The following is a 9292-nucleotide window of genomic DNA, read 5'->3' as shown; positions in this document are numbered from 1 at the left end:
CCTATTCTGCATCCTTGTTTCTTCTCTAGTGCTGTTGAGTTATCTTAAAATATCGATGGGCTGGACAGTATGGATGATGCATAAGAGTTAGATCGGAAATGTTATGGGTTAGTTGGGCACCTCTTCGGTCTCTCAGGGTTTAACTGAACCAAATCATCACTGCTGAAAGGCTGATAACAGATGTTTTATTTTAAAAAAAAACATCCAACTATTTAAACAAGCTAAATCTAACTGATAGATTTATACATAAAAAGATAAGTCTACAGATTTGATCAGAAACTGGCCAAACTTTTTTACTAATATTGAACTATGTAATGGAGTTTCTTCTACTGTTTACCCTGCACACGCAAACACACACATGAAAGCTCTTATACTGTATATTTGCATGAAAACATTTTTTCAAAACTGATCTTATCCGTCTGAAATACAATCAAGATCCTCTCAATTGAAATGAGCGCCGTGTTGCCACTTCCATATTAATCCTTTGCGATTGGCAGGTTTTATTTTAGTGTCTTTATGAAGAAAATTAATGTCTTTGTGTAGCAAAAATGCAACCCTAGACTAATGTCACATAATCGTTAAACAATCTTAATCCTGTCCCGAGTTGGAAGCTGAACCATATGGAAGGCCTTTAGACAGTTCAAAATGTGATACAGAGAGTGGCCACCAGGAGGAGTAAACAAACCAGACAACACAAGCTGCAACTCATAAACACAAACCCAGCAACAAACATTACTGGGGTCCATTAACACGTTCTGACCAACAGAGTGGGCCAGAGAGTGTGGAACAAACACTGAGTGAACGATCTGCACTGTGTGTGGCAGTGGGAACGTCATGAATACAGGTGACTGAAGTCTCATTAGGGTTTATAGCATTGATGATGTATAAAAAATGCTTCTTCTTTTTTTAACCTTTCTGTACTTTTAGCTTGCCCACCTTCTCAGTTTTTACTTCCCGCTCTTTACCCGTGTCTGTCTCCCTCACAGGTTTGCAGCATGCCCTACAGCTTCTCTTTAAACCTCAGCTCTGCATCATGGATATGTTGCCACAGGGAGAAAAAATGGAAACTGGATGGATGTTTTTTTGGAAAGTTGAAACTTTGTTTAATCTTGTGCTTTTATTGAACTTCTGTGTTAGTCAGCTGGGAGAAAACTCACTCTTGACGCTTAAATCCCTGTGACATTTGGTTTTGGTAGAGACCCTATTCTAAGCCTATTATAGGCTGAAGGCACACATGCACAGGCATAAAAACACACTCACTGGCATGCACACATTATGAATACTAAACAGAAACTTAGTACCATATACTTGTACAAGGTGAGCCAGGGTGCAGAGCAACACAAAGGGGTTATTCTTGGTGTGGGATGGTAGTATTTGGCACACACCTGAATCTGAACCTTGGCACATGTTTCTTAATGCTCATCTGGACAGAGTAAGCATTAGGAGGCCTGAATGTGAGCGTGCTTCATACATTTGTTCGACAGTCCGGAGGTGGATTGTACTCTCATGCATCTGCCTATCTGTCCATGTGCATGAGCTTGCGATGCTAAATCAATATGCATGTTTGTGTGACTGGGTGCACGGGTGGGTGTGAAAGGACATTAGTCCCAACAGCATGGAGAGCACTGAGGTCCAGGCAGACCCTGTGAGTCACAAAATACATTTACCCAGAGCAATGCTGACATCTCTGTCTCTCCCCTGTTCACTCACTCTGTCTGTCCCTCTCCCTTCTTCCCCTCAATGTCTGTGGCTGAAGCTGTGGGCTAGGCTCCAAACAGTGCACTGACTCACTGCAAACAACACATCAGTGTATATCTGCTGCTGCATGCATCCACATGGATCTGTTTATTCAAGGCTAATGAGCTTAGACTCTTTCTCCTCTCTGTGTCTACCATAAAAGACAACCCAAGAGGTTTTTTTCTTCGCTAAAGCCAAAAGAAAAAAGCACTGTAATATACTTTTCCTTACTGGTGGGCCACTGTGCATTTGCCCCTATTATATTTAAAACAATGTAACAAAGAAAAGCATAGAATTAGCACCTATTATTGCATGCAGTGTGACTCAGTTAATTAATCAAAATTTGTTTTGTCGGATTTTGCTTGTAATTCCACTTCAGCCGACCCTGCAGCAGCACGTTTAAGTGAATATGACATTTTTAAAAACTGGTTTGGCTTTTTGTATGATCCTGTTAATAATAAACATGTGGAAATACACTGAAATAGCGTTGCTTCTCTTTGTGAAAGCCTGTTGACCCAGAGGCATGAGCTCTGGTTTACGTGTGGATTGTGCAAGTTCTCCATATGCCTGAGCTGTTGCTGTTTGCTCCCATGGTCCAGCCAAATAGATGTTAGGTTAATAAGCTATTCTAAATTGGTTGTAGGTGTGGATGTTGGAGTGAATGGTAGTCTGTCTTGCTGTGTTTTCCTTGTGTATGACAGGCAATCTGCATGATGTCAGCAGGGATAGGTGGGATCAGAAATGTTATGGGTCAGTTAGGCACCTCTTCAGGCTCTCACTGATCCAAATGGCATGTTACATGGCAGGAAATGATGGGCGCCGGAAAAATGCAAACAAGATGAGGACATAACGACAGATGTATTTTACAAAACAAGCAATACAGGATAAGAGAGCAAGAAGACTTTGGTATATAATGAATCATTAAGTAAATGGTGCATAGCATATAAATTTAGTATGCAAGCAGCTCAAAATTGCACTCCTAGGACACGCTGGAGTGTTATCCTGCTTTTTAAATAACTATCCTTGAGTTGTTAGTGTCTCGCAAGTTGTTTTTTCTTTAAATCACCACAGGAACCCTCCCCTGAGAACCCATAAGTCAGATGAGAAAATGGATGAAGCTCCATCACTACATGTGTGGCAGTGTGTGTGTGTGAGAGAGAGAGAGGGCTCCGGCCACAGAACAAAAGCATCTTTGTGAGTGATTGGAACCACATTTTTCACCCTCCCGTCTCTCTCTCTCTCTCTCTCTCATATTCACTCTCTCTTCCAATCACCATATCATTCAGAGACACTGAAACTGTTAAGAAAAATACTCAGATATGGACACTCATACTCCGAGTGTGCCCAGTTCCAGTTTCGCTTCTCTTTGAGCACCCCCTCCGTGTACACACACACACACACACCTCACTTTCTATGTCTCCGTCTGGGCTAACTTCCTCTCTCAATCTCGACATTTCCTCCATGTGTCCTCCCACCACATGAGATCATCTAGTACGCTCAGAATCCCTTTGAGAAGTGGAGCAGCTCTCTCACCTTTGTCCCCCACCCTAGGCACTAGTTAGCTAAACACAGCAACCTGTTCTTTCCCTGCTGGTTATCAGAGGACTGTAAAGCCTCTAAAACAGGCGTGGGGAACTCCAGGCCTCAAGGGCCAGTGTCCTGCAGGTTTTAGATGTGTCCTTGATCCAACGCAGCTGATTTAAATGGCTAAATTACCTCCTCAACGTGTCTTGAGGTTCTCCAATGAACTAATCATTTGATTCAGGTGTGTTGGCCCAGGGTGAAATCTAAAACCTGCAGGACACCGGCCCTTGTGTTCCCCACCCCTGCTCTAAAGCATCAGATACCTAACCCAAATGAAGTTCAGGTCAGTGTACTATGAAATCCATTCAGAATAGTTAAGAATGATTTGATTGCCTTTGGACCATTTGCCCGTGGTTGAGTCTGAATTAGAATTTATAGCCTCCCTGTATGCACTGCATATTTAATACCAGCTTTTAACGTATAGTTGTGACTCAGCTGATTTAAGAAAATGAGTACTGTAAGCAGACTTTTTCAGCAGGAGAAGAAACTGAAGAAACATTTCTCCTGCTGGAAAACGCTACATCCAACAGATTCAGCTTTTTGGGATCAGTGAAAATGGTGATATTGTTGACTTGTTGGCTACAGTGCAGATCATATACTGTACTGTTGCATATGCTTACAGTGAACGGTAATGGACAAATTATTCCATACTTTTAGACTGTCATTACAAGAAACAGTTACATGCGAGTGTCTCACTCTCATCTCTGTGAATTACTGAGATTCTGCTTGTTGCTTGGTAACTGAAAAATAGTCCAACAAGACCATCTTTAAACCAATAAATATTTCTTTATATTTCTTTTTACAATTCAGTTTTTGACCCGATTAAACAAATGAACAAAAATGTGTTAATAATTATGCTTTAAAAGTTGTTACAAATACAGACTAGTTGTTCCCCTTATTTCTGGTCTATGTATCAAGTGTGTGATTTAAGTCCTGGCGGGACAAAAGACACTAAATTAACTTGAAGTGGTCACAGAGATATAAACAGTGCATCTACCACATGAACTGGTTAATCAGATTTTTTTCAAAACTGCCTAAAAGTTTAATGACTTTGCCCCAAAATACTCCTACCAGCATATATGCTAGGGCTGAACGATTATGGAAAATAATCTAATTGCGATTTTTTGCCCCAATATTGCGATTGCGATGCGATATGCGATTATTTTTTAAGGTATTTGTCTTCTGTATTATTAAACAAAGACAAGCAATACATCATATAGTATGGCCAATACTATATTACATTAATTTTAAACTGTTCTTTCCTGGAAGACAGACCTCTGTTATGATGACATGAGGTGATGCATGAATTGATGACTGACATTTTTATTTAACTTCTTCAATCACAACAGTATATTTGAACATACACAATAGTTTATTTTTAGCTTACAAACATCTGAGCATAAAGTGCTGACAAGGAACCCTGGTGTAAACATTAAAATGAAAGTCAGTACAATGTGCAGATTGCAGAAATATACATAAAAAAAAATCAGTGGCTTTACCACACTCAGTTTTTCGACATCTGTGAACTACTAGACAGTCATTCAATTAAAAAATAATATTAAATAAATAAAACTAATAAATAAAAAATACACACATCTTACTGATCTCTGCAGTCAGTAACATTACACATAAAGTGCAAACATAATAGCAATTGTATAAACACACACACAAACACGCCTTTAAAGTTTAAAGGCGTGAAATTGGACGGTCTAGCCTTCTGAATCAGAAGGCTAGTTCTGATTAGCGTCACCGCTGTCTCGGTGGAGTTTAATAAACTCGGCCGTCTGCTTCTTGCTATCTAAAATATAACCAGACACTGGTGTAAATTCTCGACTGTCTCATACTTCTGTTTAATAAGTTTTCTGTTTGACGTTTAGTCAGCTGTGTGAAAACCAAGGAGGAACCCACCCGGGGGATTAATAAAGTTTTATTTTATCTAATCTAATAACTTTAATCTCAGCCAAACCGATTTACTCACGAACAAACAAAACACTGAAAAAAGCCCAACAATAACATTTTTAGGTTGTCTAAGTGACTTATATATTACGTTTAACCCGAGCAGCGAAACTCCGCGGTGATCTGAAAATGCCGTTCTCGGCCGCATCAGTAACCCTCGAGCTCCCGGCTAGCTGTCGAGCTGGTGGGTAGCAGACGCCTCTGAAAACGTCGAAGCACTTTTGCAAATATGGGATATCTTGATAAACCGAGCAGATATTTGATGTTTACACAACTACTTTCTCGCCTGAAAATATGTTAAAAGTTTATTTTGTGACCCAGAAAGATTAGTATGAGTAATTTTAAAACTTAGTAGCGGCCGCCATTGCTGGAAACTGGAGTTTGGCTGGGCCGCGCTATGAATTCTGGGATATGGTAGTAATTTGGACAGCCTTCGGCGCGTCGCTGTGACGTAATCGGTCTACAAATGCGGCCTCAGGAGGATGCAGCCCATGAATTGTATAATATAATCGCAGTATAATCGCAGCCTTTGCGGTTAGAAAATTGCACTTGATCATGTCGTGATATTATCGCAAATGCGATATATCGTTCAGCCCTAATATATGCTATTGCAAAATTCTCACACATTTAAATTTCTACTTAATGCTTTGAGTGCCTTGTCCATTGAATTGGCTTGATTTTCTGTATTTCCCAGAATGTCAAACTATTCATTTGACATAAATTATAAAGCTGTTACCCTTTTGCTATTCCTCTGCACAGAATAAATGGTTTAGGAGAAAGTGTCTGCATGTGCATCAACAAAAAAAACCTCTCTCCCATTATTGTATGCTGACTTGATGGCACTGCTGGAGGTGTGGAATATGGAAGGGCAGTGGGAAATTCATTTGGCTGGTCCATTAGAGCCTGAACAATCCAGTGTACCTGTTCACCTCTACACAATGCTGTCATTAGAACCAGAACAAAAGCAATCAGAAGACTGACAAGGTGTGCGGCGCCTACCACACACTCTGTGACAAATATGTTTAAATAATGAAGAAAAACCTGTTAAATAAGGCTAATTAAATTAACACTCAACACCTGTGAAGCAGCATATAAATAATTGTCTAAATAAAAAAGGAAGCAACGGATATTAAAGCAGTTAGGCTGTACTGTGAATAAAAACAGAAGCAAGATGATTGAGAGAATAACTTCTGTGGCTGATGACAAAAATGTCCCCGGTGCCATTGTTCAGTGCAGGAATTAGAGCAGAAGGGGAAACTGGATCTTTTAAAAACACACAAGACATTAATGGATCCGTGGGCTAATGGCCACCATTCATCCACGCATCCATTTCTTAACTGCTTATCCACTTCAGGGTCACAGGGTGGGCGGGAGCCTAACCCAGGTGTCAACCACTTTCCAGGGTTTTTTTTGTATGTGGTTAATTTATCTGGCACGCGTGTGTGTGTGTGTGTGTGTGTGTGTGTGTGTGTGTGTGTGTGTGTGTGTGTGTGTGTGTGTGTGTGTGTGTGTGTGTGTGTGTTAACCTAACTCTAATTGTACTGTATGATTTTTAGCTGAAAGTTTGATATCACATAAAAACGCAAGAATCTCCTCATTAGCACATTGTGATGCTGCAAATTACCTAAGATGAACTCTGAATTTTAATATGATAAAATTTGGGAGAGCACTTATCCCACTCTGTTAAAAACTGGCCTGCAGTAGATGACGAAGTTATGCATGTAAAGCTACAGGGAGGGCAACCACTCAAAATGTGTTGATAGGAATTATCTCACAGAGACTTTGAAATGCTGATATCAGTACTTTTTTAAAAGTCATCCATTAGCAACATTTATAAATGAACAGCCTCTCTAATATTTTATTTTTCAATTATGTGTAAAAAGTATTTTGACTATTAGCTGGTCTGAACTTAAATTACAACAGGGGTGGAGGATTTATGTAGCATAAGGTACAATAAAGGAAAATCAACCTAAGAATAAAAAGCACGTGCAGTCCCACTTACAGAGTGACATCTGGTCATCCTAATGTTAATTCAACAAGACTCGTTTCTTGTTAGAGTATTGTAATTTTTCCCCCCGGTTCTTTTGATGCCAAAACGTACTTAGTAACTGTTTACCAACCTTCATTTCAAAACTGAAAATGGGATTTTTAAAAGCTATCAAACCCAGTCACCACATTGGTTAGTTAGCACTATAAATCTTCATTATCTCTACAAATTAGGCGTCGCTTACACTAAGAACAATAAATATAACAGATGTATCATACATTTATGGTTTAATCTCAAACTGTTTCAGCATCACCATCACTGAAGTCATCTGAGTGTGTTTATATGACTATGAAGTGTAACATTTTGATATGTTGATTCATGCTGACATGCATTTGTTTCATAAAAAAATGTCTCTCTTATTCATTATTTCTACTTAATACTAATGATGATAAACTACTTTCAAAAGAGCCGGTATTTAGAGCCAGTTTTAATAATGGCACTTGTTGTTATCAGTGTAGCAGATTTGAAAAACAAGTGGCTGATGTCAGTGGTATGTACAGTAAGTACAAGGCAGGAATGTGCACCGCAAGATCTCTTGTTATAACTCTTTAGTCCATACTTCACACTGTGAACATGAATCACTGAGTGTCTAACTTGGCCTTAAAAGACTCTGAGAGCGCCGGAATGAATGATGAAAATCCCCAAAGTGACTAGCAGCAGGACATAAACTAGAAACTGTAAAAATTGTTTGTTTCTTGCAAGGAAAAACAAAGGTTTAGTCAGATTGTGTCAAAGCGCTATACATGGACTTGGCATCTTACCAAACACTAGTAATTAAAAAACGCAATAAGTTACTATCACTGCTAAATTATATTTTTGTTTTTAAAACAGCAGCTAATGAATATTTTCCTGCATATACGGGACTTTTATTGACTTTCATTAAGAATACAAAACGACAGAGACTCCACAGCAAACTAGAGAATGTCATACAGTGGCCTGTTTTATGTTTGATACATTAAAATGTTATAGAGACAATAAAGTAACTGTAAACATACTGTATTGTGTAAGTGTTTTTGAGCATAAATGTTAACTGCATTGCTGCAATTTGGCAAAAACGATTATCTTTACAGACTATTATTAGTGCCAAAACATATTTCTGGGCTCATAATTCCTGATGAAAGCTTGCCTTAGTTAGTCCTGCGTCTGGTTCGGGTTTTGGGGGTAATTATATGACAGTACAGCTCAGCCCAACTACTTTCTAGCCTGGAGGAAGCACAATCACTGCTCACTGTAGTTTCCTGTCCAACAGCAGGAGCAGAAGTCTGAGTCAAGTAGGATATAGAAGGAGTCAGGAGGCGAAACGGGTTGCACGAAGCGGGTACTCAATTTAAGATTGTAAATAAGTTTGGTAAGGTGGTGCAGAAACGCAGTAGAAAGCGAGGAAACCTGCAGCGCAGACAAAGAGATTTCAGCCTTGCAGCGTTAAACCTCCCAACATCTGGTTTGGAGGACGGGGCGAGCAGGAGTGAGAAAGTTTAGAGGCGGAGAGAGAATTATCTCCGCTGGCGAAAATGCTCTGAATTTGGAGTTTAGTTTACCTGCATGAGCCATAGACAGACTTGGTGTTCGTGTGAAGTGACAAGAGTTTGGGGGGGAGATTGGATTGGAAGAGGGCTTGAAGTCCACCTGGAGCGACCAGAAAATGAATTAGTTCAAAGGCCCAGTTGCAAAGAGTTCCAGCCAGAAAGAAGGTAAGAAGTTTTTTCCTGCGGTGTTATTGTTGTCAAAGTAAGTTGCATTTAGATTTTTCAGCCGCACTAACTCAGGCAGAGAAATTATCCTCACGCTGGAGCGGAGCTTGGTCTGAGCATGCAGAGACTCGTGTCGAAGATAACCAGAGCACGTCCGTCATTAGCTATCACTCATATTTGCGTTCATGTTCAATATTTCAGTCTGAATTTATTATGGAAAATGACACTTTATTATTGTTATAAAAAGCTCGCTACAAGTATACATGTTTCAGCTAGC

The 9292-nt window shown here is 39.6% G+C and overlaps 1 protein-coding gene across 1 annotated transcript in view; it reads left to right on the top strand.

Annotated features, from left to right (window-relative positions):
- Positions 1-8557: 8557 nt before the first annotated feature.
- The window catches only part of mdfi (MyoD family inhibitor), a 32283-nt gene continuing 31548 nt past the window's right edge, over positions 8558-9292 (top strand). The window contains exon 1 of the mRNA XM_085406235.1: positions 8558-9015. The gene's annotated coding sequence lies outside the window, so the exon portion shown is untranslated. The remainder of the gene's footprint in view (positions 9016-9292) is intronic.

The sequence above is a fragment of the Rhamphochromis longiceps genome, linkage group LG5 (genome assembly GCF_057381845.1).
Source record: "Rhamphochromis longiceps isolate RC_006_pf linkage group LG5, R_longiceps_female_GT1.1, whole genome shotgun sequence".
In the NCBI taxonomy this organism is placed as follows: Eukaryota; Metazoa; Chordata; class Actinopteri; order Cichliformes; family Cichlidae; genus Rhamphochromis; species Rhamphochromis longiceps.
This window is presented reverse-complemented; position numbering and strand designations above follow the sequence as displayed.